The sequence below is a fragment of the Mus pahari genome, chromosome 13, assembly GCF_900095145.1.
Source record: "Mus pahari chromosome 13, PAHARI_EIJ_v1.1, whole genome shotgun sequence".
NCBI classification, from domain to species: domain Eukaryota; kingdom Metazoa; phylum Chordata; class Mammalia; order Rodentia; family Muridae; genus Mus; species Mus pahari.
In genome coordinates, this window is record NC_034602.1 from 71391084 (window position 1) to 71411159 (window position 20076).

The 20076-nt window shown below is 39.9% G+C and overlaps 1 protein-coding gene and 1 long non-coding RNA gene across 25 annotated transcripts in view; one reads left to right on the forward strand and one right to left on the reverse strand.

The window, feature by feature from the left end:
* Nucleotides 1-20076, forward strand: part of Adgrl3 (adhesion G protein-coupled receptor L3) — a 777100-nt gene that overhangs the window by 536159 nt on the left and 220865 nt on the right. The gene's annotated exons all lie outside the window — the stretch shown is intronic.
* LOC115065232 lies at nucleotides 8959-19447 on the reverse strand. Of its 3 annotated transcripts, XR_003845024.1 has the most exons (7): nucleotides 18404-18704; nucleotides 18017-18195; nucleotides 17551-17586; nucleotides 11670-11769; nucleotides 11199-11266; nucleotides 9971-10048; nucleotides 8959-9034 (listed from the first exon to the last, which is right to left on the reverse strand). It is a non-coding gene; the product is annotated as an uncharacterized LOC115065232 (long non-coding RNA). The 3 variants fall into 3 exon arrangements; XR_003845026.1 differs by lacking the exons at nucleotides 18017-18195; nucleotides 18404-18704 and adding an exon at nucleotides 19364-19447; XR_003845025.1 differs by lacking the exon at nucleotides 18017-18195.

The window sequence follows — 20076 nt, forward strand, 5'->3', positions numbered from 1 at the left end:
CAAAGGCTTCCTGGTCATACAGACCGTTCATTGAATCAGTTGATTCATGCTCTTGTCTTGAATTCAAAGAATAAACTTTATGGAACACAGGTGAGTGGGTTATAGGGAAAAGTTGACTAGAGTTTGGAGGTGGAATTTTAAGGGAAATAAGGGCAGAGTTCCTGGCAGGGGTCCGGGGTCCACCAAATGCAGGGCGCCATGACACTACTAGTCTGTGGACTTCCATTGGAGGTATGGCAGAAACTGTGGTGAGGCATAGGGGTTGGGGATCAGTCCAGTTGGCCTATAACCAGGCATCTGGGTGTGACAAAGATTCCCCTTCAGGCATTTTTGGTCTTTGTCCAGGACAGAACCAGGGATATTTCAAGACAGACAAGAATTGAAGTGCCTATTCCTAAACTCTCTGGCCTTCTGTTCTTACCAACATCAATGGCAATTGTAGTTAGATGAATCCACATCAAGTTCAAAAAAAAATTTCAAAAATAAAACAAAAAAAGCATAAATTTTGAAGTCTTCCTTTTGTAATATAAATAATGACAATATTTTGGATATTTTTACCTATAAAAAAATTTGATAGCTATTGAGTTGATGCCACCTTCCAGGATGATGGTTAGCAGTGATCATACTGCCTTTGAAATACACACACACACACACACACACACACACACACACACACACACACAATTGGTAGGATCTCGATACAAAGTAACATATACTGCATTTTTAAAAGTTAAGTTGCAACTTGCATTCTGAGAAAAAGGCTGAAAGGTTTACTTACATTTGAATAGAATGTTTATTTTTAAACATTTTTTTTTCTGTAATAAACTCAGTAAGATAATCATGATTCAATGGGCACATAATCAATGAAGTAGAATAATGCTAAGCATTAAGTTCCATGTGTGAATTAAATTACAATGAGCAAATCCACACACTGAAAATATTTTTTAAAGTTCAAAATAAGCAGATGGTGCCGCCTGATGCATTCACGTTAAAAATAGTCTTGAGCCAACGATTTAGCATCACAAATTAGAGTCGTTAACACGCAGTATCATCCAGTGAAATAAAAAAAAAAAAAAAATAGATTGATTGAAATAAAATTGGGCCATGACATCTGTCCTTCTTCTTCAGGAGTTTCCAGGCCTGTTCTCTAATGGTCTATGATGGTGGTTCCCTGGCTTACCAACCTGTACACACTGTAAAATGAGACACGAATTTCTTAGCCTTCCCCCACATTTCTCTCAAGAGAATAAATTGGAAGCTTGTAATACGGCCACTGAGGTCATGTTTATGTTCTCCAGACATGTTACCACTCTCTCGTGCACTTCTAAATCCCACACGGTATTTGTTTTTTTTGTTTGTTTGTTTGTTTGTTTGTTTTTGTTTGTTTGTTTTGGTTTTGGTTTTGGTTTTGGTTTTGGGTTTTTTTTTTGTTTTTTTGTTTTTTTTTTTGAGAGGAGATAAAATGTAATGTATACTGTGAAGGGCTAGAGAGATATCTCCGTGGTTAAGAGCGTTTATTCTTGCAGAAGACCAAGGTTTGATCACACAGAGCTCCTACAGGGAAGTTCACAACTACCTATAACTGCAATTTCTGAAAATTTGATGCTATACCCACCTCCCTGGGTACCACGCATGCATGTGGTACACAGCCATATGCAAGCAAAACAATCATACACAAAAATAAATCTATCAGGACTGTCCAAAGTACATGGTGAACATCTAAGGTACAGGGAGAGAGCATAGCTTACTGTTAATGGTAAAGTAAGCCTGCTTTAATTTGTATGGCCCATGGATCAAACATAGGAAATAATAGCACACAGTGTCTCTCACTCATGACGTCTCAAAATTATCCCACGACTTCTTTCTTCAGATTTGACATCACTTTGACATTTATAGTCTTTAGTGCAGTACCACCCTACTATATATTTGTAATTAAATTTGAATTGAAATTAATTGACATGAAATTCTACACATAATGATAAAATAGATTTTTATTCACTTTTGTCAGAAGGAGGATCTTATAAGCCTATAATAACATGCTTCCCAAACAGGTTGTCTGAAACTCAATAGTTTCAGACAAAAAAAAATATTAGACCATCTGTCTGGTCTCTTGTGATTTATAACTAATATGCAGAGAAAAATTCTTAAAAGAGAGCAAAGCGATCTGATAGTCTTCAAATTGGGGCTGTAGGCTACTTGTGCTCTCCTCAGCATGAGCCCAGTGTGAAGGAAAGCAGAGTTTGGCCAAATGCTCCATAGGCATTGGCTCAGCCAATGAGATTTTTGGTACCCATCGACTCTCAAATAGACTCATGTCCTATGCCACTCTGACCATTGACCCCCAATGTTAGCAATAACGATCCTTTCTGTGGACTCGGTTTTCCCTCAGTGGAGCTATTCCCTGTGCAGCACATGGAATATCAGAAGGATTAAGCAACTTCCAGAAGCCACTGCCAGGTCGTTATCTGAACTTTGCCTGTCCCCCAGCTCCGCGACTCCGTTCTGTAGACTGCTCCTGGTCCAGCTTGCCAGAGGTTGCTACAGTCAATGGTGGACCTTTGATCTGTTTGTCTCGTTTTACCTTTATTCTCACAGAAAAGTGTTAGTAAAGTTGCCCTGTTTCTGAGAGAAACTGTTTTCCAAGCTCACAAGTCTTGGCAACGAGGCACTGATGTGCACTAGAAATAACAGCTAAAAATTTACGACACACGCTTGTGGGAAAGGTGCGAGCTGTGGAAGCCAAGGCCACAGGAATGTTCGAGAACTCACTGTACGGCTGAGGATCGTCTCCTGATCTATGTCAGTCACACTTAAGCTGAATGTCCAAACGAAAATTAATCCACATATTTCTCCCATGTGTATTTCCCAAATGAAGTCATTCATAATATTGTTTAGGACTTCCTGGAAATACCAACTTCCTGAGTGGACCTGGTATGGGCACACGCATTGTGTGTCCCCTGCTCTGCTCTGTGGGAGTTGACACTGAGTGTTAGTTCATTATTTTCGTGAGTCCATGAAGCAGGTTATATTACTGGTATGGGGGGGGGGGCGTCTGTGTGTGTCTGTGTGTGTGTGTCTGTGTGTGTTCTGTGTGTCTGTGTTGTTGTGTGTGTGAGTGTGTGTGAGTGTATGTGTGTGTGTGTGTGTGTGTGTGAGAGAGAGAGAGAGAGAGAGAGAGAGAATGAGAATCAGAAACAGAGACAAAGACAGAGACAAAGAGACAAGAATATACAGGGGAAATTTTACCTTCATAAGGATAAAACAGTGGTCCAACCAATGTTAGAACCTAAAGCATGTACAGAAATGTACTAGGGCATATTACCACAGATAGAAAATGAACTGTGGCTTTATTTCCCAACTGTATGTCTTATAACAAGTATTCCTTAATGGAACAGATTACCAGCAAGGGGTAAGAGAACCTGGCCATCCCTGGCCTAATCCTATTTGTAATAAAATCCTTCATCATTTCTAGTTTCTTCTTATGAATACAATGGGACTGTCGCATTTGAAACAGAGGTCATACCTTTTGTCACTGTCCTACACACAAGTGTAAGTCAGTATGTGATTATTGTTTATATGTGGCTGTCTATCTTATTTTACATTTTACCATACTATCTCTCTCAAACATTAATGTGGCATAATCACCAGAAAATAATTGTATACCTGTACAGTGAAAATACGTTACCTCACTGCCTGGAGCAGACGTTTGGCTGGTACTACCAAAGCCTGCAGGAATGCAGAAGGCCTGCTTTGTCTTAGACTCAGATCTGAATTGTGTGGTTCTGAGAACACTCCTTTCCTTTTTCATATTGAGTTTATTTGAACATGATGTAGGTTCTCGAGATTAACTAGTAGCAGAAAAAGACGAGCACCCTGTTCTTAGATTTTGCTAGACACATGTAAATGCATTTGAATCACCTGGGTTTTTTGTTGTTGTTGCTTTGCTTCATTTTGTTTTGTTTTGTTTTTACAAAGTTACCTCCCCACCCCAGGAATTCAGTTTATCATTCTCTTTTCTACTTTTCTATTGCTTTGATACAAACACCATAACCAAGACAGATTATTTGGGGAAAAAAAAGGGGGGGGTTAATTTGGGGCTTACAGTTTCACTGGGATAGAATCCAAGACCATCATGGCAGAGAGCATAGCTGCAGGCAGGCACACATGGCTCTGGGAGTGGCTGAGTGAAGCAGAGGCTGGAGAGAGGGAGGGAGGAAGGATGAGAGAGAAAGGGAGGGCCCACTGAGAATGGCATGAATCTTTTCAAGTCTCAAAGGCCTCAGTGACACATTTTCTCCAAGGATGCCTCCTAATCCTTCAAAAACAAAACAGTTCCACCAAAAAGGGGACAAGAATTCACACTTATGACCCTATAGGGATCAGGGGTGGGGCATTCTTATGACCCTATAGGGATCAAGGATGGGGCATTCTTATGACCCTATAAGGATCAGGGGGTGGGGCATTCTTATGACCCTATAGGGATCAGGGGCTGGGGGCATTCTGATTTAAACTACTACGCTGGATTATTTTCAGTCTGTATAACCCCATATCCAATGTTACTGTCCACGTTACTGTTATGTCTGGGTCTCAGAAATTATTATTTTTTCTCACAGTGTCTTGTTCAGTGTCACTTATAGCCATATTCTCTACTACCTGAAAGGAGGAAGCATCTTATACAAAATGTGTACATGGTCCTTTTGGTTCTCAGATGAATCTGCAGTTTTATAGATCACTTCTTTGGCAAGGATGGAGTTTGAAAGGGTGTGTGTGTGTGTGTGTGTGTGTGTGTGTGTGTGTGTGTGTTCATTGTCAAATGCTTTCTCTATGGAGTCAATTTGTATATAATTTGGGGAAAGGTTCTAGGTCCTTAGAAGTTCTTGCTAGTTTCCTGTACTGAAGCTTCAGGGGTTTTTTTTGTTTGTTTGTTTTGTTTTTATAAGTTCACATTTAACCTGTTTTTTTCTTTGGGCAGAAAGCAATAAACCGTGGAAAACATAGTTTAAATACTGTATATAAGGTAATGAAAGTTAGTAATGCCCTTTTTTTCATAAAGTTTGTAAAGTATAAAGGTTTTCAAAAGAGAAAATCATAGTTAGCAGTAAAACAATGAGAATTTTTTTCACAACTGTTAACAGGCAAACATTTCTGCAAAGAAGCACTGGCTTTGACTTTTATTTGTCCATTGACCCATTAATACCTTTCATTAAGAGGCACTTGGTTCTCTTAATTATAAGTATCTTCTTGGTTAGTTCTATCTCTGGGTCCAGCGATAATTTATAATTCTTAACAGTTAATCAAAACATAGTATTTGATATTGTTAATTTTAGCATCAGAATCTATTGGACATGTTCAAATACAGCAATCAATATGAATATCCCATGCATTCAGTATTGATACCCTAATGTACTGACCAGGTAACTAAAAGACACAGTAGCTCAGATTTTCCAACAATCTCTTTTATCTTTTACTTTCTGCCTTTGGAAGTAAATGATTCTATGACATGTTCAGCACTATCTAAATTTAGGTTAATTTAATTCAGTAATATTCTCTTGCTGGAGTCAGAAGCCCATATGTCGGGGATAATTAAGATATAGGAAAGTACCCAACAGAGCTCTCAATGTTCTTATCTTCCCTCAACATTGCTGACATAATTATGATATAATTTCAATTTTATGTAACAATTGGTATATTTCTTCCTGAATGATACGCACTAAATGTCTGAAGTATATGTTAATTTATTAGTCTTAGAGAAAACTACATACCAGCTTGTCTCTGTGTTCTTCTAAAAGAATTGACTCATATTCAGTATTCAGAAAGTATTTGTACCATTGCATGGCTTACATCTTCTTATGAATGACTTAGAGTTCAGTTGTTGGGTAAGCAATTCACCAACTCACACCAAAAATACATCAGAGAGAACCTTTGTCATGTAAACCATGGTTATGTCCAACAGTAAATTATTCCCAGTATCAGAAAGGCTGAAAATAAAATTGGCTCAAATCTCTCTTCACTGTGGAGATGACTGCGAAGAGAAATGTCACGGACATCAGAACTATGCTCAGTACCACACTAGTCACTCATTGGATATATGCTTAATGATTTATAGGCAACTGAAATCTTACTACAATATTTTTCAGATATACACAGTTCAATTAAGCCAAATTAACTTTAATAAGACTATTACAGCAAATACCACTTGTTAGATACCTTAAGAATAGACAATAAAGTAGTGAACAAGAGAAAATAGATTTCACCCTCTTAGACATTATATTGTTGTGAGGAAAGTGAATGATAGATGAATTATTGATTTCACCCACAATTATTATAATTAACTACTGGTATAGCTCTAAAGAAATACATGGTGGATGGTCAAGAAAAGATGCTCAGGAGATGTAATACAGAACCAGAAGAAGAATAATGAAAATCAGTTGACCAAAATCAAAGTTGAGGATACTATAGTGAAAGCACTCTGGGATGAGAAATTCATGGTATTCATTTGTTCATAAGCCAAATCCTGGTCAAGGCCCCTGCTATTTGTGCGTGGATAGAATTGGTCAGAATTTCACCATCTTGCATCAGACACAGAAGAGAAGTATAATATTTTTCTTGAAATAAAAGCCCACTAAGTGGATAAAATAGTTTCTGGACCATGGAGGAGAGACCTAATGCATAAGTTGACCATGCAGGGCCTTCTAAACAGTGAAAGGAATGGGGGTTTCATTGTAAGAGCTGTGAGTATCCCTGAAGGGATTTTACACAGAGTACTACATAATCTGATTTCGATTTTTTTTTTAAAAGATGACTCGAGCTACAGGATGGAAACTGGCCCAGAGGGAAGTAAATCCAATCATACTGGTGTGGCCTTTCCTTAAAATTTCATTTACAGAGTTCTCTCTTTCCAGGGCAGTTCTCTGAAGATTCCCTTCTTTTCCTTCTCCATTTTCCACATTAGCTACTGGCCCCTAGGTAATGTGTGATTTCTCTGATCCAGTTATTGCAGATGGACTTAGAAACAGACAAATTTGACCCTCAGGACCAAGCCTGGGCCCTCAGCATCACTGCCTGAGGAAACTCATGCTTGCTTTCCAATAAATGCCCCAGGGTTACATTTTCTGCAGAGAATCAGAGCATACCCTGCTAACAGCCAGCCAGCAAAAAGCCCACATTTGCCAAGCCCTGAAGTCAATTTCTCTTTCTGGGCAAGAATATTGAATCCTATTAGAGCAAAAATGTTTTTAGATTCTTGGTTGGTAGACTTCGAGAACCTGATCTAAGTGTCAGGTTCGTCTCTATTGACTCCAGCAGCTAGGAAGGCTTCATTGTGAAGAAATGATCTAGTGAACTGAGAAAAAGAGCCACAAAGAAATAGTAGCTTAAACAGTGCATCATTGTAATTGATGCTAGTCATTCTAAATGTTTTAGGCACAATGAGAAAGCACAAAGAACTTTCTACATGGAAGCCATTAATGATACTGTCTCTGCATAGGAGATATTTACGCTGGCGCTAAGGTGAGAGTAGATCGAGAACATGGAGAATTAATTGGTTGTTTCATAAAAGGTTATCAGGAGTGCAAACTGGTAGACAGTCATAATGAATAAAGAAAGCATGATAGACAGTGCAGTTAAGCATAATGGAAGTTAATGACTGTTTGGATATATTGGCTATGCTGAGAGACAAATATAATTCCTTGATTTCTAATTTGGATAATTCTGGGAGATGTTGATAGTGTTCTGGAAGACAAGGGCAATACATGTCAGTGCTAATGATTGCCCATTTCGATTTCTGTGAAAACACATTCTACGTGAAATATGATTGGGAAAACATTTCCTTTCAGGCTTCAGGAGAAGTAAAAAATAATTTCAAGAGTGTCTGGGACCTTTAGCCTTTTGTAATTGAATTGGCCCTTGGTTATCAGGTGGTTAGTTGTCCCATGATGTAATTTATTTAGAAAAGTATGACTGCTAGATTTATGTGATACTGAGTCTGATAAAGATCTTTCCTGGAACAGAAAAGCATGCCTGCCAGCCTTTATTTCGCTTTTAATGAATGAATAAATGAAGCCTAAGCCCCAAAATGGGCACCACCTCCAGTCACCAAATGGCCCATGCAGTCTCCTTGTGCCAACATTTTCAACAATTGTACTTTTTTATTTCAAATCTGTGTGTCCATGTAGGAAAGTACCTCAGGGCACACTTGTTTGTTGGTAGATAAAAAGAATTCTTAAAGACACAACACAGAACTAAGAGACTGCTCCACAAACATATAAACTTTCATATACCAAATGGAGAATGTCTTTTACTTCTGATATCCTAAAAAACAACCAACCTACCAACCAACCACACAATCAACAACAAAACCAGAAAGAAATAAAAGAAAAAGAAAATGAAGAAGTAGACATTCACACGTGCCTTCTATTGTATTCTGCCGCTATGTGAGAATATGCAGCAGGTACCCTATAGAAAACGAGGTTCTGAAAGCAAGCCCACAGTTTTGAAATCTACCCAAGCCCGTCAGAATCTCTAGTAGCATGTTTTCCAAAGCCTGTCATTAAAATATTTTCTGATGAGTTTAAAAACACATATGAACTGCTGCTCTGAAGGACTGCTTAATTGAGTGCCTCATTTTGCACTTTACGAAAATGGGTACTTTGAAAACATTTTGGTGAAATTTGGTACTTCCCACCTGGCTTCAGCCCAGGTGGAGACTGCACTGTTTCTGAGGGCCTGCATGGCTGGAGCCCTGCTCTGAGGCAAATGGCAGATGAAAAGTTCCTTCACAGCCCTCCCCGCCAAAGAGCATGCTTTCAGTAAATTTATTTAAGCTCAGCCATGTTTCTCCTCCTCTTCTTCTTCCTCCTCCTCCTCCTCTTCCTCCTCCTCCTCTTCTTCCTCCTCTTCCTCCTCTTCTTCCTCTTCCTCTTCCTCCTCTTCCTCCTCCTCCTCTTCCTCCTCTTCTTCCTCCTCTTCCTCCACCTCTTCTTCCCCTTTCCATTCCTTCTGCTCTCAGAACCGTTGCTGTTGGTCATGCTCTAAACTGAAATATTTATAGGGAAAAGATTTGTTTTAAATGAGCAGATGGACCAGTCTTAAGACAAGCTGCTCTCTTAATAAACATGTGTGGTACTTTATCAGCAAAGGAGCCTATTTTGACATTTCTTGGGGATGATTTGTATAGGCTATCACCATCACACCTGGTGCAGGGACAATAAATGGGCACTTAATAGTCAAGCAGTGTGCAGACACCTTCCATTATAACTTCATTATGTCAGATACAATCATCCATTACCGAATGTCAGACATTTAATTTATGATCAGTTGCCCTCTGGAATTAGTGGCCATACAAATGAAGAGTCCACTCAAATCAGTTTTACTGGATTTCTTTCTCCCCTCCACAGTCCCTTCAGCACATAAAAATTGAAATTGAGAAACTTTTAGAATTCTAGAATATAAAACATTTTCTATGTGTGAAATTTAAAAAGAGGCTAACATCTAGGTCACATCTAATAAAGAATCCCACGTTCACAGATGCTAAGCAACACCCATACTCTTGAAAGCAGTATAATTCATTTGTTTGCTTTAGTGATACTCAAGTTTGGTTATGGATTAGTAATAATGCTTCTGGGAAAAAAAAACAAAACAAAAAATTCTCCTTCGAGAATCTACCTATGTAGCATTAGACATGTAGCTAGTAGTAACACTGTGCAGTCGAGTTAATAGCAGAATAAGGGGAAAGGCCTGGAGAGATGGCTCATTAGTTCAGAGTGGAGGACATAGGTTCAGTTCCCTTACCTTGATGACAATTCAGAGCCATCCTTAACTACACGTCCAGATGAGACTCTCTCTGATTCCCCCCAGGCACTAGGCATGCACAAGATGTACATACGTGCATGCGGGCAAAACATTCATACACTTAGAAATTAAATCTTTTCAAAAACCATATGAGGGTAAGTTCATATGATGTATTTCTTACCATAGCAAAAACCAGAGTCTTCTCAGCTGGACAGCATAAACAAGTATTCGGCTAACAGAGACAACATCAATAGGCACTCTATCAAAGAGATGGTGCAAGAAGAAGGTTGGATTTGTGAAAGAGAAGCTGAGGGAAATAAAAAGAGGGTGAGGAACTAGTACTTTGTGGATTTTAAGAATTGATGGTCCTTGCTAACATCGGAGGAACCGTGAAGTCCCTTTCTTTAGGCTGAGGAGAATTCAGTCAGAAAGGCACCATGTCTTATTCAAGATCCCTGCTAGAGAGATATTCAGTTCCTGTCAAGGCTTCCAATTGAAGTTACTCTCTGTGGAGATCTTTTCAGGCATTTCTAAACTACTCTCCAATAAGGACCCGAGTGCTGGGGCAATAAAACCAAATCCTTGGCAAAGGAAATCTCAAAAGCTGCTTCACTGTAAATGAAATTATTATCCAGCCCCATTGTGGAGAAACCAAATGTTACAAAAGAGGAAAATATTAACCAAGTGATAACAAAAATGAATGTTACTGCAATAAATTTCTGTTAGATTCCAAGTCTACGTTACGATTATCTTGTGTATGTAAAAGGCTAGAGCTGTCAAAGAGGTTACAAAACTTCTGACCTGGCTGTCCTCCATCTAGTAGAGCCTGCGCTCTGCCACTCTTTGGGGAAGCAAGGTGGCACAAGACCATTAACCTTCTTGCCAGAGCTTTGAAAAGAAAGTACATTTGGAAAAGGAGAGATGAGGGGAAAAATGTTCACTGAAGAATAAAATGTTTAATTCTAATGTCCTAGAAAATGGAAAGCAGGGAAGCTGGGAAGGAACGCAATTACCAGTCTGTAATTAGCGTGGCCACAGCTGCCTCTAAGCCTTTCTCCATCCCTATCCTGGTGGTCACAGTTACATAGTCTCTAACAAGAACTCTGTAACTTGAGAGACTGGAGGAGTTGGGGAGGCATCCTGGGGATAGGGGGAGATCTTTTCATGACCAACGCAATAGTAGTATTGCTAGGGTTTTTCTGATGAAAACTCCCTGAGAGACCAGCTAACTCTCTCTGAGACTCTTTAGCTATGCAGGCTTCTCTCAAAAGAACTGACCCAGAGGACCCGTTTCACAAGTCTGATGCCTTGGCAAGTAGTCAGAGGGAGAGAAAATGGCAGAGCTCTCCAAGGGCTGGCTGCCTGGATACCCCAAACAAAAAAGTCCAAAACTTGCAAATTGAACTTACTCCACATTGGGTGAGGCCCCAGGACGATTCAAACAAGATTCAAGCACCGCACGATGCAGATATCAGAGCTGTAAACCACCAACCAGCTACATATCAGAGGTTTGAATATGTTGTATCATGTTTTATTCCCAGCTGTGGCTAATCCTGAGATTCACCAGAGGAAAACCAATTCTACAAATTCGGTCCAAATTTAAAGCAAGCTTCGTTAAATATTAAATACTGACTAAGAGGTAGACTATGGTCAGGACCATTCCCTGGAATTTCCCAGCTGGAATACCCTCAAGCCACCTGTGGCGGGGGCTTATTATAGTGACAAACCCATAGGTCACAGCACTTTCCCATGAGGCTTTGTTATTTTTCGAGAACTACAACTCCCAGAACCCCAGAAAGTTACCTGCTTCTTGGGCTGGTGGAGCTTACAGGTTAATTTTAGGCATTACATTATATTGTACTCGCCTCTTCAAAACCTACCTTCATTATGTTGGCAAATCTGTTTGTCCTGGTCCTAACTCATTGATTTCCCCTCAGTCTTAAGCATCAGATTTATAGAAAGCAATAATCTCTGAAATGTCTGGAGATGAGATGAGAGGGAGGTTATTAGTAAAATATGAAGGACAAAGTAACATTACTACCTGACAATTAAAAGAAACATGGTCTTATTTGTATCCACCTCACATCTATTTTAATTGCCAGTTTGTGCACACCACATTGCAAGTAAAACCATGTAGCATTCTTCATGATTGGTGAGACAAATAAGAGCTGCAGGAAATTCTGTGTGAGAAATAGCCATATTCATGCAAGAGCATTTGTGTGGTTTAGCATTAAAACTAGTTGGGCTTAGAGAACAATTTGACTGTATGTTATCAATCAAAGGGCACAGTGAGTTTGATGTGTGTACTTCTTACCAATGGCCAAGGCAATTCAAGAGATGATATTTATTCACTATGTTTTATCTTAAAATAAAGGAGAACACAAGGGGGAAATTTCTAAATATGTAAAAATAAAACTGTAAAGGAAACCCATATTAGGAAATACCATAACAGTCATTTGTAATGGCAAATCAAAGAAGCCTATAGTCTAATTGTAATTTGCATAGACTGCAGACATTTGTAGTGAAGAGGCTCTAGCTAATGATATTGATAAATTCCCACCTGAAACTTATTTGCTTTTCCTTATTGGATATATAGAGATTGTAAATTAGGCATTCTTCCATCCTGCCTTTCTGTGACTCGGTGGCAACAGCTTATATCATCACCGACTAGCACTGTCAGTCCTGTACAGAAAAGACCATGGGCAACCTCCCCCCCCTCCTGCCCCCACCCTGAGATTGCCTTTTGCTTTACCCTTTCCCTCAATACACCTCTTGTTATAGATCTGTTGTGTGGTGTGGTTTGTAAGAGACACACCTTGGCACAGACCCAACAAAGATACCGCCTCCCCCCACTGCTTTATCCAGCAATAGATCTATGCCCTATTTAATAAGAGACCTTAAATTATTGGGAATTTGGAAGCAGTGATTAGGTTTATTTTCAGAAATTGATTGGCAAGCTGTGGGTAGTAACACACACCTATTCTCCGAGCAGTTTTGAGGTGGAGACAAACTGCTCCGAAGTTCAAAACAATTCTCTCATACATAGTGAGTTCAAGATTATCCTGAACTACATGAGACCCTTTCTTGAACACCAAACAATAGAATTGGCTTAAAGAATATTTAATCAACAGAAAAAGGTAATCTTTAAGAGATCCCACTTCTGAAGTTTAATTTCTTTCTTGTTTCCCATAGATTAGTTAAATTAACCTCTCAGTTTTAACCCAAACTGTTCATTGCATTTATGATTCAAAATTCCATGATCACTGAGAAAAATATTCTGTGATTACATTCTTCTCCAAGTATATAAACTCATTATGCTGTGTACTGTTAAAAAAATATTTGTGGTGGAAAGTTTTGAAAGCTTGTAGGAAAGAAGCTATAAAAACCAAGAGGAAAGAATTTAAGTGTGGTGTTCCCTTTACAATTCCCACAGCAGTTTAGTTTACATGTGTTTATTCTCTGGATTCAGAGCAGACGCTTTTGACTGAAAGATGGGAGAATTTTCAGTCCCATTCCATGTTGTCAGTAAGTTTTGATTAGTGACACTGAGGACCCTATGTATTTCTAAAGCTAGGGAATTTGAAGTACCCATATTTTTAAGTCAAAGTCATGTAGAAGCCAAGTGTCTTCCGCATGCTAATGTTCATTCTTGAATAACAATGATATTCATGAATACTTATTATAGTGCTTATTAACATTTTGTTTTTAAACCACTGTATTTATCAAGCAAATTTACTTCTATGGAACTTTTTATTATGTTCTTGATTGGGAAAAAATTGGAAAGTGATTTCTATTTATTCTATCATGTAAAATCTTTACTTTTATAAACACATAATTTAAAGTGTGTCTTTTACTCTACTAGAGTACAGTGGGAATTGTAAAAGATGTGCTGACTAGTAGAAGAAAAATTAAAATCCAAGTTAGAGTTTTTTAGGGTATTATTATTATTATTATTATTTTCAACTTTATTCATTGCAAAAAGAAAATCGCTCATGGAAATTACCCAGACCCAAAGATGTGCAACTCAATAACTCAAAGGTTAATTTATAGGTGTAATTCACATGCAAATATAGCTGGCTTAGGAAAGTTAACACTGAGCACATGATTAGATTTTGATGGTTATATGTCTAGCTTAGTCATAGAACTTCTACACACTTCTGAGTTAGAACACTGTTAGAAATTCTATTAGCAAATGAAATGAAAAGAAAAGCATGACTGACAAATGGAAATTCTAATGCTGCTCTCCAGGTTATTTCTGGTTCTTAGGAAAACTTCCAAGGTAGGTCCTTTCATCCATACTATAGAATAAGATGCCAAGACTAGAGTTGCCACGATGACTCAGTGGGTAAAGGTCCTTGCCACCAAGCCTTGTCTCAGGCATGACAGGGGTAGAAAAAGATAATGTTCTCCATGGCATATTGTCCTCTGAAGTCCACCTATGTGCTATGGCAGGGTATCTCTCATATATACAAACATAAAATAAATAAATAAAATGCAATGAAATATGTCAAGACTTAGAGATATAAAAATTATTGATCCAGCTATTGATGTCATAGTCAGGACTCTGGAAAAGATGGTAAATAATGAGCACTTATTGGTTTGTGTGTGTGTGTGTGTGTGTGTGTGTGTGTGTGTGTAGTATAAGATATGGCAGAGATAACTGTATATAGTGTAAGCATTAACTGCTGAGATCTCTCTCTGAATGGAACTGACAGAAGACATTGTGTTGGTTTGAATAAGAATGACCCCCATAGGCTCATATACTTGAATAATTAGTCATCAGTGAGTGGTTCTACTTGAGAAGGATTAGGAGGTGTGTCCTTGTCAGAGTGAGTGTGGCATTGTTAGAGGAAGTGTGTCACTAAGAGTGGGCTTTGGGGTTTCAAAAGACCAAGCCAGGCCTACTATTACTCCCCTCCTGCTCTTGCTGATCTGGCTACACAACACCCAACTCCGTGTCTGCCCAATACCATGATGCCAACGGACTAATCCTCCTGAACTATAAGCCAGCACCAGTTAAATGCTTTATAAGAGTTGCCACTGGGGTCATGGTATTTCTTCAAAGCAATAGGACAGTGACTAAGCCAGACATCTTAACATGAGCGAAGTTTAACTTAAGGGTGTTATTCACATGCATATGACAGGATGCATAGGTGGTTCAGATATGAGTAATCTGGGTGGATGGTTAGAGTTGGATGGTTGTGTGCATTAGTCATAGAAGAAAAGAGGAGAGGGGGAAGAAAAGAGAAGGAAAATGTCATGCCAAAATACAGCAGTGTTCAGAGGTGGGGCTATGGAGAAATCCTGGAAGCTCTGGCTCCATCAGTGGAATAATTTGTGTATGGATTCATAATGTACTAGAATTATATAAACTTATAAGTGACAACTAGATTGGAAAATGTTGTTTTCTTAATGAAATCTTAATGGCTTGATTTTTACCATGAAGACTTACAAGCCAGATGTGGGGGTGAAAACCAACTAGCTCCAAGAGGTAGAGAATGTACCTGGTTAACCCTCCTCTACAGAGGGTTTCCCAGAAGGAATGCCCTCCTCTCATGCAGTCTCAAACACCTTCAGACTGAATGCCGCTCCTTTCTCCTTTCCATGTGTCTGTCTATCTGTCCTCCTGACTTACTTTTACTCTCTATAGTTTTTGCTTAATAATTCCTATGGTCACTTCCTGCCAACTGGTTGCTTGTTCCACCTCTGGAGCTATTGTTGACTTTATTTAATCCTGTTCTCAATATTCAAGCAGAAATCTCTTGGATTAGGAGCCTTTTCCTTTGGAAGCTATATCCTGTCTCTGGTCCCTCTCCCTTACCATTTTCTTCTCCTTCATCCTTTCCCTCTCTGTCTCTTTCTCTCCCTCCCTCAGATTGGTAAGCTGCTTGCCTCAGCCTATGTTCTCTGACTAGAGTCTTCATCCTTCACCACAGGCCGGAAACAATGGGACTGGGTGATAATTGAGGAACCATTAGCCAACTTCACCTCCAGAAAATGACAGCTGTTAGAGCTGCCCTGAGAAGGTTTCACTCCACATCTAATGAATCAAGAGTTCTTCAGCCAAAAGTAGTAATCAAGCTGGCTTTTTGTTTCCAAAGGGGCCCCCTACAAGGCTCTCTTACAAAACCACTGGAGTGTAACAGCCATGATAGTCTTCAAGGAAGATAAGATTGCACAGTTACCAGCCAATAAAATGCATTTCTCAGAGTCTAGGTTAGGCATGGCCCTGCACTGTTCTGAAGTCAAGCCAAGGCAAAGCTCCATTGATAGCATTCAAGTGGAGAGTGGTTTAATGCTGTAGAGCAGCTTCAGAACTGTCAGATTTGCTGCTAGTGTCAAAGCTGTTATTTTCTCCACAAATCCCCCACGTCATGGTTCACATTACCAAGACCTCAAAATAAGTAAAATACACATTGTGATATTTAGTAATGACCACAGCTGCAGAATACTGTCTTGAACACAAAAGAAAGAAATTGTTATATGCCACACTGACAGTCTCCTTATGTACGGAGATCATCTAAAACCCAAAACAAAACAAAACAAAAAAAAACCTCTATAATCAACTTCTGAAGCTATATTTAAACTATTCCGAGCAGTTTAATATTATTTGCCAGATGTAATGCGAAGTTGGGGTCTATAAAAAGAAATGGGAATAAACAGGAAATGTTTATAGAGTGCCTTGTAGCAGTGAAACATGGATCTTAGTGTTCTATTTCATGTAACTTTGCCAAGTAGATAAACTTAGGGTTATTCTATTTACTGGAACTGTATGTGAAGCAAATTGAATGTATCTGTGAATACATGGGTACATTATATGAGATGAATGAATATGAAAATGTACAGTCACATTACATTGGCTAATAAAGCCAGACATCTAATATAAACACATAAACTTAGCATCTTCTGTTGTAAAACTTGAAGATTACCAACTCTGTTATATAAACTTTGTCACACACAAGCACAAAAACTGTAAAAGGGGCAGGACATTAATTACTTTTCTGCTATTTTGTTATATAAACTGTGTCACACACAAACACAAAACTGTAAAGGGGGCAGTACATTAATTACTTTTCTGTTACTGTGATAACTTATCATGACTAAAACTTATAGAAGGTTCTTATTTTGGCTTATGGTTCCAGGGTGGTTAAAGTTCATAATAAGGGAGCAGAACCAGCGGTCAGACATAGTGCCCCGAGCAGGACTCACAGAGCTCACACGTTGAACTTCAAGCACAAATGAGCAAGAGCAAACTAGAAGCAGACAAGGCTATTCGGATAGCTGAATGATTCCTTATGGCACGCTTTCACTAGCAGGGCTGTACCTCCCAAACCTCTCCAAACTACCACCAAGAAGGGTTTAAATGTTGCAATGTCCGAGACACTGGAAGGCAATTCTTCATCAAAGCATCCCAGCAAGCATGATGACCCAGGCTAATAATCCCATCGCTTAGGAGGCTGATGACCCAGGCTAATAATCCCATCGCTTAGGAGGCTGAGGCTGGAGGATCATTGAAGGACAGTCTAGGCTGCATAGAGAATAACAGTTTGCTTTTCAAAAGCAAAACATACAAGTCCAGTTTGGGAGGGAGGGGCGGTGGGTAACAAAGAAGTGCAATTATTCTTAGAAGCAATGGGTATATATATACTCCTTAAGTAAAGATCTAAAGATGTTATCTAAATTCTTGACCTCTCGGGTGAGATTAAAAAGGAAGAAGTTGTTTAAATTTAATAAAAATGAGAGACTCTACCTGTAACTTACCTTGCATTCACTTCTGAAGTGCCTAGAGGGAGCGATCTGTTAAAAAAAAAAAAAAAAAAACAAACAGGTTCAGTGCCAAGCATCTAGCACAAAGTTCAACACTGCATATAAGCACCTGCTGAGTTATGGAAGCTTTCCTGAGAAAAGAACTTGGAGGCAGAGTTGAGTGGTATGAAAACAGGAGGAAGGGCATATCGGCTGTAATGTTTAAACAGGTCGCACCTTAACTGATAGTCTTCCATCCTGTGCTGTAACATTACCCAGGAATGTGGGGGTTCGCTTCTTTGAATTCTTAGACTCATAATAAAAGGATTTCCAAATATATTGGGAGGGAGGCTTGAGGACAAATTTCTTAGTGTTTGAGACAAAAACTTAAGGGCAGGCAAGCTTAAAACTTAAAACTTAAAAAGGGCAGCGGCTTCCGGGCAGAGACAGGTGGTGACTAGGGAGAGAGAAAGCTGCCTACCCCTTTTATGTTGTTATGACCTTAAAAATCCAGCGACAGAGACATGTTCAACAGTGGAACTTGGGAAACGGTTCCACGACTGAAGTGAAGGAGATGGAGAAGTGTTAGAGACGGAATGAGTAGGCTCAGAACCCCCAGCAAACTGAATGGCTTAGGGCCAGTGGCCGAAAGACGAAAGACTGTAAGATAGAAAGAAGGAAAAAGGAAGTGTTACACTTTTTTTTGAGTGACTCGGAAAAGGAGGCAGGCTGCATGGAGGAGGGGTTTCCTGGAAGAATATAGTGTATATTTGGGGAAGGGGGCAGTTATTTCTCCCCTCTCCTTAGTATGTCTTCTGATAAATGAGCGTGAGGGCACAGGGTTTCTTACTCAGGTGCTGAAACTCACCTCCAGGACTGACTCTTAAGGGACGTTAACAGCAATTTGTAATGCTTCATCTTTGGTGCAGATTAGAATGTCACGTCTTTACCCAGGCCCAGGGCTATCCATCTTAAAGTGTGACGAAACTGATCCCTTTCACCAGAACAGGAAGTGGGACACAAAACAGACCTTGAGGGAGAGAGGTTCATCCTCAGTGGCCTATAGAGGTTAGCATTCCTTTCTCCAAAGATGAGACTCTAAGAATCATTCAGAAGATTAGAATGGGTTATTTCTCTGCTGCCAGTGAAATGAGCCAAGGCAAACCAGATTAGAGTTCACTGGCCCAAAAGAGGGAGGCCAGGCCAGGGTAGTCGCCACGGGCCACGGGGGTCGGGGGTGGGGGATGTGGGCAGGGGTGGGGGGACTTGTCCCCTCAGAGAGAAGGGAAGGGTTGAAGAGAAGGAGTGGGGGGGGGGACGAGAGAGAAAGAGAGAGAGAGAGAGAGAGAGAGAGAGAGAGAGAGAGAGAGAGAGAAGGAACACAGCAGCGAGCTGGGCTGGAAGGTCAGGGCTGGGGGCAGGGTACACCAGGTAGGACTGAGGGATGCTGGGAGAGAACCTGGAGGCCAGGTCTGTTTTGGTATGTGAAATATGCACCTCAGTCCCTTGCCACAAGGTCTGAAACCAAACAGATAGAAAGCCATATTTTTTATATTCAAAACCCAGAGATCCAGACTGAGCACAGAGGTGCGCTTCTTTATTTAATTCCTGCACAGGGGAGGCAGAAGCAGGCAGATTTCTGTGATCTTCCTCTGTACTGTAAGAAGTGAGACTCTAAAGACAGAGAAACAAAGGATAGATCAGGGCGATCCGATTGCAAAGGGCAAGGGTGGAATTCTGTCACTTCCTCTTGGATAACTTCCTGGTTGGGTTATCTATTGAGAAGAGAACAGATAAGAAACCCGAGCGTCCCCCTGGCGTTCCTTACCTGGGCAGGGATGACGAATCAAAGGCATTTTTGGACCTGCTCTTGAGGAGTGCCTGCCTTACCTGACCAGTTGTTCCCTTTCCCTGTTCTTGTCAGCGGTGTGGTGTGTGTTCTCGCTGTGTATGTTTTTGCTGTTGTTTAATGTGGGGTTTTCTTTTCTCTTTCTTTGTTTTGTTTCTGAGATAAGTAGCTAACTTACAGCCACAAACATTGTGCCAGTCAGATTGTTTTTTGGATTAACAGAAAAAGATTAAAAAAAAAAAAAAAAAAAAAAAAAAAAAAAGGGGTGGAGATGGGTAACAGTTTCATCATGATTTGCCTTTAAAAACTAGCAGAATCTGTCAAGTTCCCCCCCCCCCTTAGTTTGTTGTGTTTGTTAAGCCAACCACCTATGAAGAGGAACTCTTAAAATAAAAGGGTTTATTGGCCTTAACAGAATCTATAGAAAGGACAAGTTTTGATAACCTTCAAATATGGGAAACAAAGAGAGGTGGCAATTAGAAATGGCACCTGGGGGTGTGAATTGCAGCCCCCTAGGTGAGAGCTTGCCTAGCCCGCTCCAAAGGCCTGAGGCTCCCAGGGGAGGGTGGTGTGGCGGGGTCAAAGCTTGATTGTGAAAATCTGGGCTAGGAAGTCAGGAGGTATTTGCATTGAATTTATTGGCTTCTTTCTGGGTCAGGCCTACCTGGCTGTTGCCAGATAACTGTGGGGCG